Source organism: Pongo pygmaeus, chromosome 7, assembly GCF_028885625.2.
Source record: "Pongo pygmaeus isolate AG05252 chromosome 7, NHGRI_mPonPyg2-v2.0_pri, whole genome shotgun sequence".
Taxonomy (NCBI): domain Eukaryota; kingdom Metazoa; phylum Chordata; class Mammalia; order Primates; family Hominidae; genus Pongo; species Pongo pygmaeus.
The window spans coordinates 64,134,756-64,155,064 of record NC_072380.2 but is presented as its reverse complement, the minus strand read 5'-3'; the positions used below and the strand labels follow the sequence as shown (position 1 = coordinate 64,155,064).

The 20,309-nt window shown below is 41.5% G+C and overlaps 1 non-coding gene across 1 annotated transcript; it reads right to left on the bottom strand.

The window, feature by feature from the left end:
• Positions 1 to 564: 564 nt before the first annotated feature.
• LOC129043366 (U4 spliceosomal RNA) lies at positions 565 to 704 on the bottom strand. The gene has a single exon (XR_008504442.1). It is a non-coding gene; the product is annotated as a U4 spliceosomal RNA (small nuclear RNA).
• Positions 705 to 20,309: the final 19,605 nt, after the last annotated feature.

Below are 20,309 nucleotides of genomic sequence, written 5' to 3'. Positions count from 1 at the left end.
AGGTGAGTCCTTCTGAGTCTGCCTATAAAATGGAACATCCCTGTTGATACTGGGGCTTTTTGGCGTGTAGCAGACAGAACAGGTCCCAGTCACTAAAGCAGTTTCTACCTCAAAAATCTCAAAACACAGGAATATCGGGAGGCAGGTGTTTTAAGGACTAAAGTAGCTACATTTTCTTTTGGGACACCAGGAGGAGGTAAAAGGAGAGGTCTGTAGGAGATAACAAGAAAGAAAGCTCCTTTGATGCTTCTAGATTTGGCCATTTCTAATTAATTACAGGATTTCTCAGATAAGCTCCTCAGATAGAATGCCAGACTGATGAGGTTTTTCATGGTGCATTCAGTGAGTCAGGGGAATGAAAATCCCTGCATGAGATTCTTTTTTAGTTACTTTGGGATTAAGTTTCCCAGATCAAATACAAGACATCCAGTTAAATTTGAATTTCAGATAAACAAGTAATTTTTAAAGTTTATGTTCTATGTGATATTTGGGATATACTTATACTAAAAATTATTGTTTTTCTGAAATTCAAATTTAACTGATGTCTTGTGTTATTTGTTAAATATACAACATTATTTGTGATAAATGGGAAGTTGCCTGAGGAGACAAAAAGAAAGGAATCCTCTTCTAGAAAAGTTGTCAATTAGCAATAGTCGCACCTCAGATAAACCTCACTGGCTATGACATGACCAGTGTGCAAAACAAATCCTCTTTTAGAAATGTAAGGTAATATTTTCTTAAGTTGATCAAAATCACCAAGTGATTTGGGAACGTATTTTCCTGGAAACAAAAGAGATTTGAACTACATAAACATGAAACCATCCTGTTTGACCTTGGGTACTTTCCGATACCTTCATCTCGTCAGTTGGGTGAGGCTGTCATACACAGTGATGGAGTGAGTGTTTTCCACAGTTTCACAAGTTGACTTTTTCCTCTGCAATGTGAATCCAGTTGCATCTTTAATTTCTGCTCTGCTCTTCGGCCCTTCGGCTGTCTGTGCTCTTTAATCTTTAATCAATGAAACAAGTGGATCAGGCCAGGTTCTTTCTTCTCTTTAACAAACTGAAATCTCGGCTGGGTGTAGTAGCTCACGCCTGTAATCCCAGCACTTTGGGAGGCTGAGGCAGGCGGATCACGAGGTCAGGAGATTGAGATCATTCTGGCTAACATGGTGAAACCCCGTCTCTACTAAAAAAATACAAAAAATTAGCCAGGCGTGGTGGCACGCGCCTGTAGCCTCAGCTACTCGTGAGGCTGAGGCAGGAGAATCGCTTGAACCCAGGAAGTGGAGGTTGCAGTGAGCCGAGATTGCACCACTGCACTCCAGCCTGGGCAACAGAGCAAGACTCCCTCTCAAAAAAAAAAAGAAAAAAGAAAAAAAAGAAAGAAAGGAAGTGGAATCTTTCTTTCTTTCTTCCTTCCTTTCTTTCTTTTTTTCTCCCTCTTCCCTCCCTCCTTTCTTTCTTTTTCTTTCTTTCATTCTCTATCTTTCTTTCTCTCTCTCTCTCCCCCTCCCTCCCTCCCTCCCTTCCTTCTTTCTTTCCTTCCTTCCTTCTTTTTTTTTTTGATGAGTCTCGCTCTGTCGCTCAGCCTGGAGTGCAATGGCGTGATCTTGGCTCACTGCAACCTCCACCTCCTGAGTTCGGGTGATAATCCTGCCTCAGCTTCCTGAGTAGCTGGGATTACAGTCACATGCCACCACACCTGGATAATTTTTGTATTTTTAGTAGAGACGGGGTTTCACCATGTTGGCCAGGTTGGTCTTGAACTCCAGACCTCAGGCCATCCTCCCGCCTTGGCCTCTCAAAGTTTTGGGATTACAGGCATGAACATGCCCAGTCTGGAATCTTCATTTTTTCTTATGTCAGGTGGGCATATGTCAGCAGGGGAAAGGAGTCTCTGTTGAAGCTGAATTGATAGTAGAGATAGTCATGAAAATGTTAGTCTGAAATCCTTCAAGGAGAATAAGGTTTACTGTTTTTTTGTAAGAAGGGGAGGTTGCCAGTTTTGGGGGTGATCCTATATATTTCAACAGCTCCCCTCTTCCCTGCGTGGCTTTGCTCCAGCGCCCGGCTATGTTGTGGCTCTTGGTGCTTTACATTTCAAGATTCATGAGATATAAATTGTCTTGAGCTCTCTTAGGAAATTAAATCTTTGGGAAAATAGATTAAGTGGAAAATTGCTTCCCCTTCCTCCTGTTGTTACTGAAAAAAAGTAATATCTTCTTCACAAAGTTATTTTGAGGACAAAATAAAATAATATCTATTAAAACGTATTGTGAACATACAGATTTGAATTGAAGGCTGTTCTGTGAATTTAGTGAGGATATTATAAGGTTTTTGTTAAAATTCTACTACAGACTATTTCAATCATGAATCAACGCTTCTAAGCATAGTGTTTTTGTCACATTTTTATAACCCCAAAATGAATAATTATTCATTTCATTAATTCATTTTCATTATCAGCAATTGAGTTCAAGGTGAATTATAGGGAAATGACTGTATCACTCAGGATTGAAAGGTTTGTTGTCTGTACAAGCTAGTCTGGGATTAAAAATGTAGGTTCTTATTTTTATTTTAAGGACAAAGTTTATCTTGGTACGCTTGGTAAAGTGTGCAGCTTTCTCACTAAAGGAAGAGAAAGGAAGACAATTTTTTGGTAGATTCTGTGTATAAACATGTATCTCTAAATAGTAGGATGTAAATCAAATATTGGCAAGTCAAATTTTATTAATTAAAAAGTCCTTCTCCAATCTGAAAGATGCTGATTCCCAGAGGCATAGCTGACCTGCAGTTGAGCAGGGATGGAAACGACTTAGGTGCCTACAGCAGGTGATGGTACAGTAGCTCCCCTGCCAGTTCTACGCAACTTGTCATTGTGTGAAATGGCAGAAAATGCTAAATAGGAAGGAATCTGTATGGGTAGAAAGAGAAATAAAACCAGTACTCTTAAAATGATTTTCTGCAGTTTAATCTGAACATATTCACATATGTTAAGAATTTCCTATTATTAGCATGTAAATATTTGCCATCCATACACGGCTTTTCCTAGTGTTTTTTTCCATGTTGTCACCAGGGCATTGTGTTAAAATGAAATCCTGGTCATGCCACTCTGCTCACAACCTTCTTCAGGCAGCACCCATGCATGAAGCTGCAGTGGCTGAGCCAGGTCCTGGCCTGCCCATCTCTGCAACCTCAGGCTTCCAGGCTCCTTTCCTTGCACATGGCCATCTGCGTGGACTGGATGAGCACTGGTGTTGTTTCCGGACCTGACAGTTATAGTAGGGTGATAAGCGATATCCTAAAGACAAGTCCAAAACGGAGCTTCTGGTGTCTTGCCTTTACCATTAAACCCATTTTCTCATTTGGTCTTACTGTGTCAGTACGTGGTAATTTCATTCTCCAGTTTCTCAGGCCCAGAATCTGGGTGTTACTGGTCTCCGTCCTCTGCTCGCAAACCTCAGCATCCAAACCTCCTGGCCCCGACCCCTCGGCCTTCCAATGCACAGGGATCCCAGCACTTCCTGCAGATCCAGCTCAGTCTTCTGGGCGGGATCAGCTCTCAGTTCCAGCAGCTTTGGGTAAATGAGAGTCAGATTCCCAGGTGCCTCTGCTCAGGCCTTTCGGAGGTGCTCCATCGCACGCAGAGGACATGCCAGTTCCTTAATGGGTCCTGTGGGATGGACCCCTGTCTTTGCTCTCTGACTTCTCTCCCTACCCCGCTCCCCTGCTTTCTGAATCTTTTGAACACATCCCATGCTCCGGCATCAGGAGGTATCCGCCTGCACCCCTGCCTCCCCTCCTCCAGGGCTTCCTTCCAATGTCACCTTCCTCCTGAGGCCTTCCCGAAAGGCATCTAGGCTGCACACCACACCGCACACCATGAACAAACCAAACACACACACATCCCATACCGTGCACACACATGCCACACACGCACATTACACATACACCACACCATGCACACACACACTACACACCATGCACACACGCCATGCACCACACAAACCACACATTACACACACACCACACACCACGCAAACCACAAACACACACCACACACTGCACACACATTACACGCACACCACACAACATGTACATGTCACACACACCACACCTCATACGCATACATGCCACACACACACTACACATATACTACACACAGACTCCCCACACCACACACACACACCACACACCACACACACATTCCACAGAAACCCCATCCATCACACACACTCTACACACCATGCACACCACATACACATTCCACATATCCCACACACTGCACACACACACCACACCTCCCCCACACATTCCACGCATCACACCAGCCATACCACACATCACAACACATACAACCCCCTACACCCTCCACACACCCCACCCTACACATAACACACACATAATACACACACCTCACACATTACACACACCACATACACCACACACCACACCCCACACACACCATGTGCCACACACATGCATACCACATCCACATACCACATGCACACAACACACATTCACCATACACATCACACACCGTACACACACAAACACATATGCCACACACACCACGCACACACCATGCATTCGCATGCCACACACAAAGCCTCCACCACACAGAAACACTCCACACACACCACATGCTCATTCCACATAAACACCCTCATACACAAACACATCCGCTAGCTACATACCATGAACACATGATACAAACATCACACACACCCCTGAAAAACTGTATTCAAAAGGACTCATAGTACGTATCCTGTAGGCCTTTGTTTAAACTAACAGCATCAGACTAGCACCGTGTGGGTAGTCATACGGAACTAATGGCGATCCAGTTATTTTGTGACTCTTACAACCCCCTCCCTCCCCAGAAAAACCCCAACAGGAGCACACACAGGGATTTTATCCTAATGAAATTAGGTAGGCACAAAGAACATCTCCCTACCCCCAAATTCAATGAGTAGCTTTGGAAAATGGTGGTCATCTGTAAGGTGGAAATCCAGTTCTCCTCTTTGGGAGGCACTAGTTGAGGTTTCAGTTTTGAAGTGAGATTCCTTATTATACAAATAGTTACTCTGTTTTACACTTTGTACTTGGAGGAAGTTAATTTCCGAATCAGTGTCTAGAATCACTACACAGACCTATTATCTGAGGAACAGTGGGTGGAGGGAGTAGTAGGAGATAACGGAGAGATGTACATTATTTTTAAAAATGGAGTTGAGTTATAATTTACTTAACACTTTTACTCATAAGCATCAGGATTATGGAGACTCTTAGGGTCTTATAAACTTGAGTCATAGTAAACTAACAAAACCCTGAAGGATTTTTAAAGAGAAAATTTAAAGCAGAGGCTGCCAGATAATGGCTAGGCTGCTTACCTGCTCTGAATGCTCCTGAAACAAGTTTTGGCGTAAATGAGAGAGTGTCCTTTATTTTACCCTAAAATTTTATCTTCTCCATGGAATTATTTTTTCCCCCAAATATCTCTTTTCTCTTTAGGGAAGAGAAATGGGCAGGGCTATGATTCAGCTGTTTGTTTTGGAATAAATAAAATACATTTTCACTGGACTGTTAAATTATAATTTTAACTGGAAGTAGGTTTACTAGGTCAGTGGCTATGGATTGATTCCGTATACCCAGGGACTGTGTTTCCTTTTTTAAAGTAAGAGGATGAAGAGGTGAGCCTAGGACCAAGCTTCACTAACCCTGCCTCCTCTGTTGTTCTTCCCCCAAAGGCAAAATGACACAGAATGTTTTTGCACCTGGGATTAATTTTTAGTTGAAATCCAATGCTGAAATAAACAAGAGGGGCAGTTTGCTTCCACTCTGGAAAATTTGGTGAAGGTTAAGTTATCAGTGATTCAAGCCAAGCCATATTATACATGGTGATTCAATTGATAGAAATGGTCTCCATTAAAATTTTTTTCTGTGGGCTGCTAATTGCTATTTTCAGCCTACAATTTCTTGCAGATGATTTGTTTGAAACCATGATTGTGGCTTCTGCTAAATCCTTTGAAATTCAGCCTTTTAATCCTATGCTTTACAAATTGTTTTAAAAGTACTGATCTAATTAAGCAAATTGATGCAAATATCACTTGCCAAGACCAAATTCTTCTTGTCTAATGGATACTCTTTGTTCACATCGTAACTTTAATTAAACTCATGGATTCTGACATGCACAGTCAAATGTGCCTCAATCATCTTTAGCATCAATGTCCGTGAAATTGGAGCATGTCTAGGTTTCATGGCACAGCAATGCCCTGGACCTTCCAGCTTAAAAATATCACTAACAATGTGGGTTTTTTTTTCTTCTTTTTTTGCTTGTTGAGTCACCGGAGTGCTTTTGTCTTTATGAACGAAGAAGGTCTGATGACTTATAGTTAATGGTTAGAATAATACATTGAGAAATTATTACAACTGTATCCTTTATATCCATCCAGTTTATTTTCATTTTAGATGTTGCATTTTCACCTCAAGTTCCATGAGTCTTTTTATATCTTCCCTTTTCTCACTAAATTAAGTTCACATTTCCTTCTAGATTCTTGAGCATAATAAACACATTTATAATAGTTATTTTAACATCCTAGATGTTAAATGATGGAGATAATTTTCCTGTTTCCTTTATACTTGGATCATATTTTTCTGTTTCTTTTACACCTGGTAAATTTTGGTTGAATGTTGGCCATTTTTGGCCATTGTGAATGAAGTTGGGTACTGGATTTTGTTGTATTTCTTTAAATAGTGTTGCACTTCGTTCTGGAATGCAGTTACTTATAACCAATGAAATTCTTTCTAGATTTGCTTGTAAGTTTGTTCAAAAGAGTCTAGAAGTCTTTTGTCTAGGGTTAATTTAGTCCTACTCTTAAGGCAATACTTTCTGAGGATTCTGCTCAGATTAAGAAGTCTTTTCCCTCTGGCTGACATGAATACAAACTGTTCCCAGCCTTCTGCTTTCTGGCTGTTTGTTCCCCTGCTTCAGGTAGCAGAAGCAGGGGAACATTGATCTGTGTTCCCCTTTGTACACAGATCAATACTCAGATGAGGACTTGTGGGGAGTATAATTAACATCTGCAAATCTGAGGAGCTTTCTCCATGCATGTTCTTATTTCTGGTGCTGATCTGTGAATTCCAACTACCTTGTCCTCCCAGACTCAGATCTCTTGTCTTCTCAACTAAGCCAAACTGTCAGGCTCCTGCCAGGGGCTCAGGCATTACTTCCCGTTTGTGTTCTTTCTCGCAGAGGTCCTAGCCTTGCACATCTGTTGTCCATTGCCTGCACGTTGTTGCTTCTTGTGTTTTGTGTGGTTTTCTAGTTTAAGGTGGAAGGGAAAATCTGATTCCTGTTACTTAATTATGGCCAGAGGAGGAGGTTACAGTGGCCATCCATTATCAGTGGGGGATAGTTCCGAGATTTCTCATGGATGCCTGAAACCTCAAATAACACCAACCCCCGCCCCGCCCCGCACACACAGTCATGTGTTCTTAATGATGGGGATACACCCTGAGGAATGCACCGTTAGGTGATACTGTCATTGTGCAAACAACACAGAGGGCACTTATACAACCTAGCTAGTAATGCATATTACATGCCTAGGCTTTGTAGTATAATCTATTCCTCCTAGGCTACACACTTGCATAGCATGTTACTGTAGTGAACACCGTAGGCAATTGTAACACAATGATAAATACTTGTGTGTCTAAACATACTGAAACATAGAAGGGTACAGTAAAAGTACAGTACAAAAGATAAAAAATGGTACACCTGTTATTTCCCCTTACCATGAATGGAGGTTGCAAGGCTAAAAGCTGCTCTGGTGAGTCAGTGAGTGAATGTGAAGGCCTAGGACATTACTGTGCACTACTATAGGCTTTATAAGCACTGGACACCTAGGATACACTAAATTTATTTAAAAATTTATTTCTTCAGTAATAAATCAACCTTAGTGTACAGTAACTTTTTTACTTTGTAAATGTCTAAACTTGTGATAACACTTAGCTTACAACACAAACACATCCAGCTGTACGCAAACATTTTCTTTCTTTATATCCTTCTTCTATAAGTTTTTTTCTGTTTTTAATATTTTTAATTTTTATTTTGCTGTTTAAACTTTCTTGTTAAAAACAAAGACACAAACACAACACATTAGCTTAGGCCTATGCAGGGTTAGGATTGCCAAGGTCACTTCTTCCACTTCCAAATCCTGTCCCACTGGAAGGTCTTCCGGGGCAATAACAAACATGGAGCTGCCATCTCCTAGGATACCAATGCCTTCTGGATACCTCCTGAAGGACCTGCCTGTGGCTATTTTACAGTTAATATTAAAGAAATAGAAAATGTACACTCTCAAATAATGATAAAAGTATATAGTTTATTATCATTATCACATATTCTGTACTGTACATAACTCTGTGTGCTATACTTTTATATGACTAGCAGTGCAGTGGGTTTGTGTACACCAGAATCACCACAAACACGTGAGTAATATATTGTACTGTGACATTAGGACAGTATAATCTTATGGCACCACCATAGTATATGTGATCCGTCGTTGACTGAAATGTTGTTGTGTGACATATGACTGTATTGCTTTTTTCCTATGTATAATACCTAAGATAAAGTTTAATTTATAAATTAGGCATAGTAAAAGATTAGCAAGGATAACTAATAGAACAATTGTAACAGTATACTGTAATGAAAGTTATGTGAATGTGGTCTCTCTCAAAATATCTTACGGTCCTGTACTTACCTATTTTCAGACTGCAGTTGACCCCAGGGAATTGAAACTGTGAAAAGCAAAACCTCGGATAAGGAGGGACTACTGTATCTCCTTGGTGTCTGATAATGTGCTTCACATATTAAGGAGATGTGCTAGGAAATAATTCAAAAAATGCTCATTGGGCAGGCACCAAGTTAAGCACTCTGAGGAATTAAAGAAGAACCAAGAGTTGTGCTTACTCCTCTAACCATGCGCTCAAAGAAACAGGAGCAGAATGTGTTGTGTGTCATAAAAGAGATATGAACAGCATATTATAGGGTGAGAGGGTGAAGAAAATAGGCTGGTAGGAATAATAAGAGCAGAGCATGAACACATAAAGGAATGAAAACTGATGACAAAGAGAAGTATGTTGGGGTCTGGGGAGCCGGCGAGAGGCAGGAAGAGGCCATGGCAGGTGAGGTCAAGCAGGGGTCAGTAAAGCGCCATGGTGGGCAGGGGCTTCACTGGAGCTGAGTTTGGCCTCTTTAATTCATATTATGACATTATATGGTCAAGGGAGGCATTCTGTTTAATTTTAGTGCATAACAACTTATGCATTCTAAAAAATTCTGTTTTGGAATTTCTGGTAAGCTAAATAATGATCCTCCAAATATGTCCATGCCCTAATCTCCAGAACTGTGAATGTTAGTTTCTATGGCTCAAGGCACATTGCAGATGTGAATAAGTTAAGGCTCTTGTGATAGGGGGATTGTCCAGGTGGGCCTGGTGTAATCACGAGGGTTCTTATAGGAGGTGGCAAGAGCCCTCAGAGACAGACTAGAAGGGGATGTGATAATGGAACCAGAGACTGGGGTGATGTGCTTTGAAGATGGAGGAGGGGGTCACAAGCCTAGGAAGGCAGGTGCTGCTACAAGCTGAAAAGGGAAAGAAACCAATTCTCCCCTCAGGGCCTCCAGAAGGAACCAGCCCTGGGACACCTTGACTTTATCTCAGTGAAACTGAATTTGGAGTTCTGACTTTTGAGCTGTCAGAGAATAAAAATGTGTTGCTTTAAACCACTAAATTTGTGGTAATTTGTTACAGCAGAAATAGGAAATGAATACAGAATTGTATATTCAAAATAACAAATCAAAGTGTCTACTGGATAACGTTTTCTTACTATCTAAATGGAAACAGAAGAAAAGAAAATGGGAAAAAAATACTGAGTTGCTTATACTGTGAGTTTCTACACAGGATATATTATTAGGCACACGAAAAGGTAAGGGGGTTACTGGTAAATGTTTTTTACTCTAATCTCTGCGAATCTGAGCACTGTTTAAAATCAAGATACAATTTTCTGATTCTTTAAAATCAATAATCACCATTATCTTAGACACGGGCAGGGTAGAAATGACACACTTAAGAAATAATAGTTGTTGACCATTCTGAGTGCATAACAGGGTTATCTTACTGAATCATCACAGCGACACTGTCAGTGGGTACTGTATTGCTATTTTCCTCATTGTTCTGGCATAGATAGAAAAGTGAATACCTTTTCCAGGGTCACACAGATGAAATGTGTTAGAGCTGCTGTTTGCACCTTGGCCTCCAACTCAAGAGGCCCAAAAGGCAGTCAGAAGTTTTATTTACTGGTTATGCAATTTGTTTATAGTCTCACAGGACAAGCTTTATGTGAAGATGAATAATCTTATAATACTGGGTAACCCTGCTGGGACCAGAGGGTTTTTTTTCTTCTCTTTTTTCCCCACATAGAAATAGGCAAATCTTTCTTCTGAAATGATGGGGGCCATTTTTTAAACACTGTGGCTATTCATCATAAGGTTCAGTTGTTTGGACCAAGTTGACTTATTTCTTGAATTAAAAGAATATTCAAGTCAGATGGATGGCTAGTTCTATCAGACATGCTATGTAAATTCAGGTGGAGGGAAAACACCACAAAACCCAATTCCACTGTCTTGTTAGACAACCATACCTATGAGCTTCTCTACTTAGGTGGGTAGACAACCATGTAGATGAGTGTTACCCAATAGAAATATAATGTGAACTACATGTACAAGCGACATACATAATTGAAAATTTTTAGTGGCCACATTAAAAAAAGGAAAAATTAGCTGGCATGGTGGCACACAGCTGTAATCCCAACTACTCAGGAGGCTGAGGTGGGAAGATTGCTGGAGCCTAGGAATTTGAGGCAGCTGTGAGCTATGCTCATTCCACTGCACTCCAGCCTGGGTGATACAGTGAGACCTGGTCAAAAAAAAAAAGGAAAAAGTAGTCTTAAAAATTATTTAACTCAGTATAATCAGAATATTAACATATCAATTGATGAGATATTTTACCTTCTTTATTTGGTGATACCAAATCTTTGAAATCCAGTGTGTATTTTACACTTACAACAGATTTGAATTTGACTGAACCACATTCCAAGTGCTCAGTGGCCAGCTCAGTGTCCTAGGAGCTTCCATATGGGACCCTGCAGATATACTGTCTCTATATGTAGCTCATCCTATATCCTGATATCCACTGACACCCTGGAATTAAGGAGAGCTAAAAATTCTCTTGCATTTTTGGGCTACCAAGGAGGGTCCTGCAGGAAATAATACTGAGATCCCAGTATGTGCTTTGCAGTGCCCCATATCCCACCCAGGGTACTGTGTATTTTGGCCATCAGAAGAAAGAGTTTTTAGTCTCTTTCTTTTTTTTTTTCTTTTTCTAAGATGGAGTTTTGCTCTTGTTACTCAAGCTAGAGTGCAATGGCATGATCTAGGCTCACCACAAACCTCTGCCTCCTGGGTTCAAGCAATTCTCCTGCCTCAGCCTCCCTAGTAGCTGGGATTACAGGCATACGCCACCACGCCTGGTTAATTTTGTAATTTTTGTATTTTTAGTAGAGACGGGGTTTCTTTATGTTAGCCAGGCTGGTCTCAAATTCCCATCCTCAGGTGATCCACCTGCCTCAGCCTCCCAAAGTGCTGGGATTACAGGCATGAGCCACAGCACCCGGCCAAGTCTTTTAGTTTCTAGTGCCCTGGTGCCAGTGGGTAAAATCAACTCCTCTTTCTACACAGGCAGACATACCTACACATGCAGCTCCGATTCCAGCAATACGTTGTCACCTAGTTCAACCTTGGAGAGAAGTGGAGTGGTGGGAGTGGTGTATTTTCCAAGATTTCAAGTTGATTTTTATGTTGAGCATGTCATAGTCATTGAACTTGGCCACTGCAACAGTAGAAATGGTGTGTGTGTGTGTGTGTGCGTGTGCGCACGTGTGTATGTGCGCACACATGATTCATGCATAACACAAAAGTGAAAAATGCTATTTCTAGCCAGCATTTCTGAGAGAGCATCTTGGAGCAGCTGCAGATCAAGCAGCACTCCAACATGATAGGATAGAATGCCTCCCTGACCTGCACTCCTCTGCAGACTGCTTGGTTCTGTGAGCCCGCTTCATTTATTTCCTGTTGAGGTTAAGTCTCATTCCAGTCAGCTTGTTCATCTAATTTTATGTTAAGAGAATTATGTTTTCATGCCAAGGAAATAATACATCTTTAAATTTACTTTTACAAGTAGCTTTTTGATTTTTCTTTCAGCAGCTTAGCCTGGAGCAGTCTCATAGAGCATGGATCCTATGGAAGAATATGAGAAACAACAAAATACAGTGTTTGCATTTAAGTTTACTATCTATCTAGAGGTGGAAAAGTAAGACTTTTTTTTCTTTTTGAGACGGAGTCTCGCTCTGTCCCCCAGGCTGGAGTGCAGTGGCGCGATCTCAGCTCACTGCAACCTCTGCCCCCCGGATTCAAGCGATTCTCCTGCCTCAGCCTCCTGAGTAGCTGGGATTACAGGCACACACTGCCACACCCGGCTAATTTTTTGTATTTTTAGTAGAGACGGGGTTTCATCATATTGGCCAAGCTGGTCTCAAACTCCTGACCTCATGATCCACCCGCCTCAGCCTCCCAAAGTGCTGGGATTACAGGCATGAGCCACCGTGCCTGGCCACAAGTAAGGATTTTTAAAAGCAACTCTTGCTATAGTTGAAATAAATGAGATTACAAGTGGTTTTCTGGTTAATCCTGATGCAAGGAACATTTCTGATTAAAGATCCTGAGGATCCTAAGTAAGGGGTGGCATCACAGCATCATAGGTTTGAGAGCTGCAGCAATGAAAACATTTCATAGCTTATGCCAAAGGAGGTAAATGATACACAGCACACAATGGAACACCAGAAGTAGACATGGACTCAGAGGGGGAATTGTGAATATATTAAAAAGGGCATTTAAAATTCCTGGTGAAGAGATTGTTTATGCAATGACTATGTAGATACTTGGGGAAAACAAATATTGATATCTACCTTTATATCAAAATAAATTCTTGCTCGACAATATTTTTATTTGATAGGCAAAGAAACAGACATGGGATGATCGCTCCTGATGTGTTCAGGGAATAATATGTAAATTAGTCAGGATGTGCAGCGGGATCAGGTTGGCACAGCAGATAGGGGCCCATTTGTAAAGAATCTTGAATGCAGGGCTTGAGAGCTGAAACTTGGCAGGGTGTGGCAGTGGGGAGATTCGCATGGAATCATCCTGGGTGGAGCTATGGTCTAGGAGGATGCTCATTCTTTTCACATGCTAGCCTGGTGTATTACATTCTTATATGATATTATGAAGCTCCTAAGTACACTGTGATTTTAGAGTCTTTTAGCTCTTCTAGGAGAGCCTTTCATTTGTCTATTTAACATATCGAGTGAATGAAAACTTGCCTAATGGAATGTTATATAAACAAAATGCTTATTGGTGTTGTTTTTAGTTTTCTAAAGATCAGACATGGTGCTTGATTTTTTTCTCAGTAGTCTACTAGTTCCTGAAGAAGAAGTTTCTCCTTTTATTCATCTCTATATTTACACTGCTTGTTACAATGCCTGGCACATCCAACAAACATTTATAATCGCCTTCTGTGCCAAGACACGAGTGCAGGAACTTAGAAAACACTGATTAGCATTTATTTTCCTCCAAGTATTGAAGTCTGATGCATTCCCTGCCCTTAACAGAGCCTGTGGCCCAGCAGGGGAGACCGGCAACTCGGTGAGGATAAGCCCGGGATGGAAAGGCTCGACAGTGCCATGGGAACAAGTGCAGGAGGACTGACTCTGGTCCAGGGTGAGGATCAGGGAAGAGTTCCTAGAGGAAGCGTCCTTTATTCTGTGTGCCAGTCATGTTGTTCCTAATTCTCAACTCCAATGCTGTCCTCAAGGATCTGGGATGCTGGGGAAGGAAATCCACAAACCTCGTTGGTCCTCAGACAGAGGATCCCTGTTAGCATCTGCCAATAGTGGGGCCTATAGGGAAGGTGGCCAGCAGGACAGGAAGCAGGGTCATAAGCCATCCTGTCAGCGTGCCCTGGTTGGTGGCCGTTAACATCTTTCTTTTCTGGGCATTCCTGAAATCACCCTCCTGCATCCCCTAAGAGGTGAAGCATGCCCCTCTTCAGGTTTTCACTCTGCTCTGTGGGTTCCTCCCTTTTCAAGGAAGCACCCAGCCCCATGCAGGGCCCCATCAGAGCTTCCCACACTGAGGCTTTGTTCCTTCAGCCCTGGGGCAGGGAAGCTGCTTTCCACAGGCCTGATCTCTGGGCTGTTGCACCTGTTCACTCTTTCATTCCTCTAAAGCCTGTGAAACTAGTTCCCTGTATTAAATTCCTTCTGCTAAAACACCTAGCATGTTTCTTTTTTTTTTTTTTTGAGATGGAGTCTTGCTGTGACCCGGGCTGGAGTGCAGTGGCGCATCTCGGCTCACTGCAAGCTCCACCTCCTGGGTTCACACCACTCTCCTGCCTCAGCCTCCCGAGTAGCTGGGACTACAGGCGCCTGCCACCATGGCTGGCTGCTTTTTTTGTGTTTCTTTTAGTAGAGACGGGGTTTCACCATGTTAGCCAGGATGGTCTCGATCTCCTGACCTCATGATCCCCCTGTCTTGGCCTCCCAAAGCGCTGGGATTATAGGCTTGAGCCACCGCGCCCGGCCTAGCATGTTTTTGATTTGGGGATTGGAGCTACAATCTTTCAGGATGAAGAGTTAGCTGTGTTAATAGTGGGGTTTCTGGAAAGGGAGAAAAATTATTTTAACATGAGTTAGTGCTTGATCCATTTGTATTTTAGTAGAATGCTTCCGGCATGACAGGTGAGTGAAGTGGAGAGAGGAGGTTGGAAAGCAGTTATAGTTGATCACCAGCCTCTGCCCAGCTGCCTAAGGGAAAGGCCTCAGGTTGCTCCTAAATACTTACCCTTTCTCCACTGCTCAAATCTATTAGCTCCTCTCCCCAGAAATCTCTTTTTCAACAATTCTGACTTAGTCAGTTTGAGGTCCACCACAGCACCAGTGTTTTTAATGCGTTCCAAGCCCTGGCCCTGGGCCAGAGATCCTCACACTTATGCTGCATCAGAGTCACCTGAAAGGCTTGCTGCATCATGGACGGCTGGGCTGACTCAGGGATACTGACTCTGCTGTTCCGAGGTGAGGCCTCAAAACTTGCATTTCTGGAGGGTTTCAGGTGCTGCTGATGCACCTGGTCTGGAGGTCATACTCTGAGAGCCACTGACCTAGGCAGGCATCACCCTGTGGGCAACAGTAGCCTTCTGCCTGGTCCCCTTCCTTCCACTTTTATCTTCCCATGCCCTATTGTCCACACACTTGACAGGGAGATTTACAAAAAAGCAAATTGGATCATATGAACCTCTTTATCCCTTACATTCCCTTGCTTCAAACTCTCCAGTACCCTCCAATGCAGTTAGAGTAAGATCCAAAGCCCTTAACCCACCTATAGAAGTCCTCTACTATCCGGCCCCCACAACCCACTGATCTCCCGCCCCAGTGGCCTGCCTTCCAGTCTGCCTGCCACAGGCTTTCCCCTGGCTTCTGCCGTGTCCGCTTTGCCTGTGATGTCCTTCCCCTGCTATCCACATGGCTGGCTTCTTCTTATCATCCAGGGCTCAGCTCAAATGCTGCCTCTGAGCCTCCCCACCCCCAGAAGTGACTCTGTCTCATGAGCTGAATTTTATTATCTTTATAACACTTCCCTCTTTTTGGCGTGTGGTTGCTTGGTTACCTGTGCCTCCCTCACGGGATGTAAGCTGTATAAAAACAGGGACACAGTCTGCAGCACCTACCAGGAGGCCTGGAATGTTGGAGCCTTGGAAAAAATATTAGCAAAATGAACAAACTAATACACTATTGTAAGGAAAAAAAATATCCAGGGAAAAAAGACAAGCAAACATACACGTATTTTGAGGGTGACCAACCTTTCCGATTTGCCTGGGACTGAGGGAAGTTCCCAGGCTGTGAGGCTTTCAGTGCTGAAACCAGGACAGTCCTGCGCAATAGGGATGAGGTGGACACCCTGGCACTCACCTGTGTGCACTGGAGACCTTCCAGCACTCTTGTGCTGAGTATTCATTCCTTGTTCTCTTTGTCATATCCTAGCACTGCCTTATTTAGTTCCTTCAGCTTCTTTAACTTTAAAGACAATTAAGCATTCTATAGCCAGGAAGCACCTTCGCAAATCATCCTTTTGATACTGCTTTCAGGTTAGACCAAGGATTCAGTCTAGATTTCTTTAGTTATTTCATCCTATTTGATATTGTTACTTTAAAAAAAAAAAAGCTTAGGTTGAAATTTAAACCCTTGTGCTCTAGCTCGAGGACATTTCAGGTTAGACTTTTCACAGGGTAAGATAAAAATAAACAACATAATTCTAAGGAAGAGAAACATCCAATGGGTGTTGAATGACAGAAAACGATCTGGGGAGCAAAGTGGACCAGTAGGCCAGTTTAGTAGGCCCAACCCAATCCAAAACACAATGATTGAATAAATTGTGTAGCGATACTCATAACTGTGATGGGGAAAGGTAATGTGTTCCCATTTGGGTAATGGTACATCTGCTGGTCCATCGGTATATTTGATTTTGACGAGATGCTCTTTCCTGACCTCCTGTCTCAAGGGCCAGCACTCTCCCATCAGCCAGCACTGCCATCACTGAGTTCTTGTCTTTTTCTCTTTAGACTGTAGGCAGAGGATAAGAATATGGGCTTAGTCCAGGGTTTGTCCCTGCACTTCATTACAGATGAATAGTGTGCTTTATTCAGTTAAATAAGTGCAGAGCCATTTTTCTATTGATAATCCTAATAAGAAAAATATAGCTTGACACTTCCTGTGAACCAGATGTAGTGCCAGGTTCCTTACACACATGAACTCATTTGAAACAGGTGCATTATGACTCTGTTTTATATATGAGAGAACAGCATAGCAAGGATAAGTACCATGTTCAAAATCACCTCGCAGGGATTGCAGCCTCTGTCAGCTGGATTCCAGAACTAGATCCCAGATTTTTGTTGTTTATGTAAAATAGCATTACTGAGATAAATGACCTGGGGTCTTGTCTTCCAGAAACCTTGAATTAAAAATGCTTTCAGCTGGGCGCGGTGGCGCAAGCCTGTTATCCCAGCACTTTGGGAGGCCGAGGTGGGTGGATCACCTGAGGTCAGGAGTTCAAGACCAGCCGAGCCAACATGGTGAAACCCTGTATCTACTAAAAATACAAAAAATTAGCCAGATGAGGTGGTGCGCACCAAAATTGCGCCACTGCACTCCAGCCCAGGCGACAGAGTGAGACTCTGTGTCAAAAAAAGAAAAAAAAAAAGAAAAAAATATGTATTTTCTGTGCTTTAGTTCAAAGCAATTCTTGCAGTGTTCAAATGCTCTGTGTTAATATCAAGTGGTAATTCTTCACATTTTGAGTAATTTTATCATTTCTGAAATAAATACAGTTATCACTCTATTTTGATGTAACCAGGGCACTCAGGTGCCATTAGAGAGTACACTGCATTTTGGATGAACTGTCCGTCATGTGCCTAATCTCCACCTTATCATTAAAACATTTTATATATATATAGATAAATAGATAGTTTTTTTTACAAGGATGAGTTAAGGGAAGTGCTTTTAAAAAATCGTTCTCAATAAACCAAGGGATTTAAAAAATAATTCAGTCAACTTCAGAGAGGTCCAGCATATCAAATACAAAACTGATAATTAATGCCCATTGTTCAAATAGTCCTGAAATGATCAGAGGCTCCCGTGAGGGAGAAATTGGAAGTGGCCACACTTGGCATCAGGTGTTTGAGTAAAGGGTGTTATTTTTCTTGGGATATAATTGGGGTCAGCTACACAATAAAGAGGTTTAAACTTTATGCCTGGGCTATTATTACTGGCCAGTCCCTGCCACCTTCATTAAACTCTGGCTCCATTACTATCACTAACAATTGTTCTTTCATTGGGAGTTATCAATAAGATTACAACTGTTGTCAGAATCTGTTAGCCAAAAATTACTGACTCGGCATTTGAAGTTCAACAGCTGCAGGGTTTGTGTCATGTGGCAGGACTCTTCTTGATACAATGAGTGTGTCCTGTGTGTGAAAGGGAGTTAAAGTATTATGTAAATGTATGTATGTTAAATTATGTACATACACACTTTTTTATGGGTTTCTAAGGAATTGTTTGCCATATTTAGAGGTACAAATTACTTTATCAATGGAAATTATGTGAATTGCTACCATCTTCTTTTAAAAATGTGCAATGTAAAGCAAGGAAATAGGTAATTTAAAGCCTAGAAGCCATAAATAACATTATTATATTAAAATGTATTACTTTTCTTTCCACGAATATAAGACATATACAAATTATATAAATATGGGGACTAATGATTGGAGGTTTAAAACTGAAAAATTATAAAATCTGATTGTACTCTTGAAGAAAACAATGTGTAGTTTTATCTTTTTTCAGTTACTCTTTTTTTTGACATTTCACCATTTTTAGTACTCTAACATAATATGGAAATCCTGAATGTACTTATTACATATCAGTTTAGTGTATGAAATATAATTGAAATGATATAGTCTCTTATTGTATGAGCCATTTAAAAAATTTGCTTAAACTCTTATGGTTCATGAATTCCTGTTATGGAAAACTCTCTTTCTGGCTAAGATTATTTTAATGGCTCTCACTTTAAACTACATCTACACCATCTGTTCTTCCTTTTATTCTAAATACTTAAAGAAATGAATTTAAATGCATATAAAAGAGCTATTTTATGTTTTTTAAATTCCCGTGTCTTGACTCTCCATCTAAATGTACGTTGGCGATCTCCAAAAACATCTGGAGTAAAACAGCTGTCCTTTGACATCTGACTTGGAATATTTCCCAGGGAAGACAAGAAACCATTCTAAAATGGATGTAATTACAGACTCAAGTGTACGTCCCCTCTTCCCTTGCCCTGGCTAAAGTGTACCATTGCTACTCAGCTAATAAAGGACTGGCAGTTCTAATACAGTGCTGCCGTGGTTTTATAAGTAAACTGAATTTTTATACTCAGGTAAAGTTTTCTTCCTCTCAGTATTTTATAAAATATTAGCACTTAAACATTTTAATGATTGGTTGCATTTTCTCTTTAGCCAAACCTTAGGAAACATCGTTTCTCAAGTGTAGGGAATAGTGCTGACAGAGGCTGGTTACGGTCACAGTCACAGCAGTGTTGCAAATGCCTGAGAAGTAACAAGGGAAGGGACCCAGGAACCCGTGCAACTTCACATCTTAGTACTTGGCAGTGTTAGGAAGCAGTCAGCAGTGGCTCATTGTGAAAACTGAAAGATGTTTCCAAGGAGAGGACAGCTAGAACTCAGCTTGTGCCGTAATTCCTGCCAAGTGTACTTTCTATTTTTTTCTTTCCATGCATGTAATCACAAACTAAGATAGGTTGCAAATGACATAAAATATGATGTCATTATCCTTGCACAAATGACACTGTGGCAAATTTGGCTTTCTCATGACAGCTTTTGGGAAAATTAGCAGCCTGTTCTTGATGCTGTGGTGATCCTGACAATTGCAGCATCGGTGTTGGGAAGCATCAAGGGGAATGGTGTTCTCTGTCCCAGTGAGGACACCTCATACCACTCACCACACCAGGAGCTGCTCCCGTGGAGGACTTAACTATATGGTACTAACAGTGCCTGCACTCTCTTTACTTCAAAAGCTCCAGTTACGGATGGCATTTCTTTGGGGCTGGCTTCTGGGCAGCAGGACTTTGCTTCAGTTGTTTCCTATGGAATCCCAAAGATCTCAGTGACATTCATGGAAAAGATTCGCTGTGGCTGTGGGTTTACTTGTGCCACCACCTATTCTTATATGTTTGCATTTCTGTGTGTGATCTCCCTGGAAATAGGGTGGCCTAAGAAAAAGTGAGTGCTGCAAACAGCAGGCAGCTGAATGTCAGTCATGATGACAGGAGTTTGGAAGAGAAAGGATGGGGCAGGGGAATGATTTTCATTGCAGATCATTGAATCATTGGAAGAAAAAGAATCAATTGATAAGACATACATAGAAGGAAAGAACTTTAGTTTTTAAAAGAGACATAGTAAATCTCTAACCAATATTTAAAAATGAACAACAGGGAAACTGATGTTTCATTCAATAAGTAGAACAAATACCAGGATTAAAGAAAATGTATTTCAGTAAATACAGAAGGGGCAGTGAAGA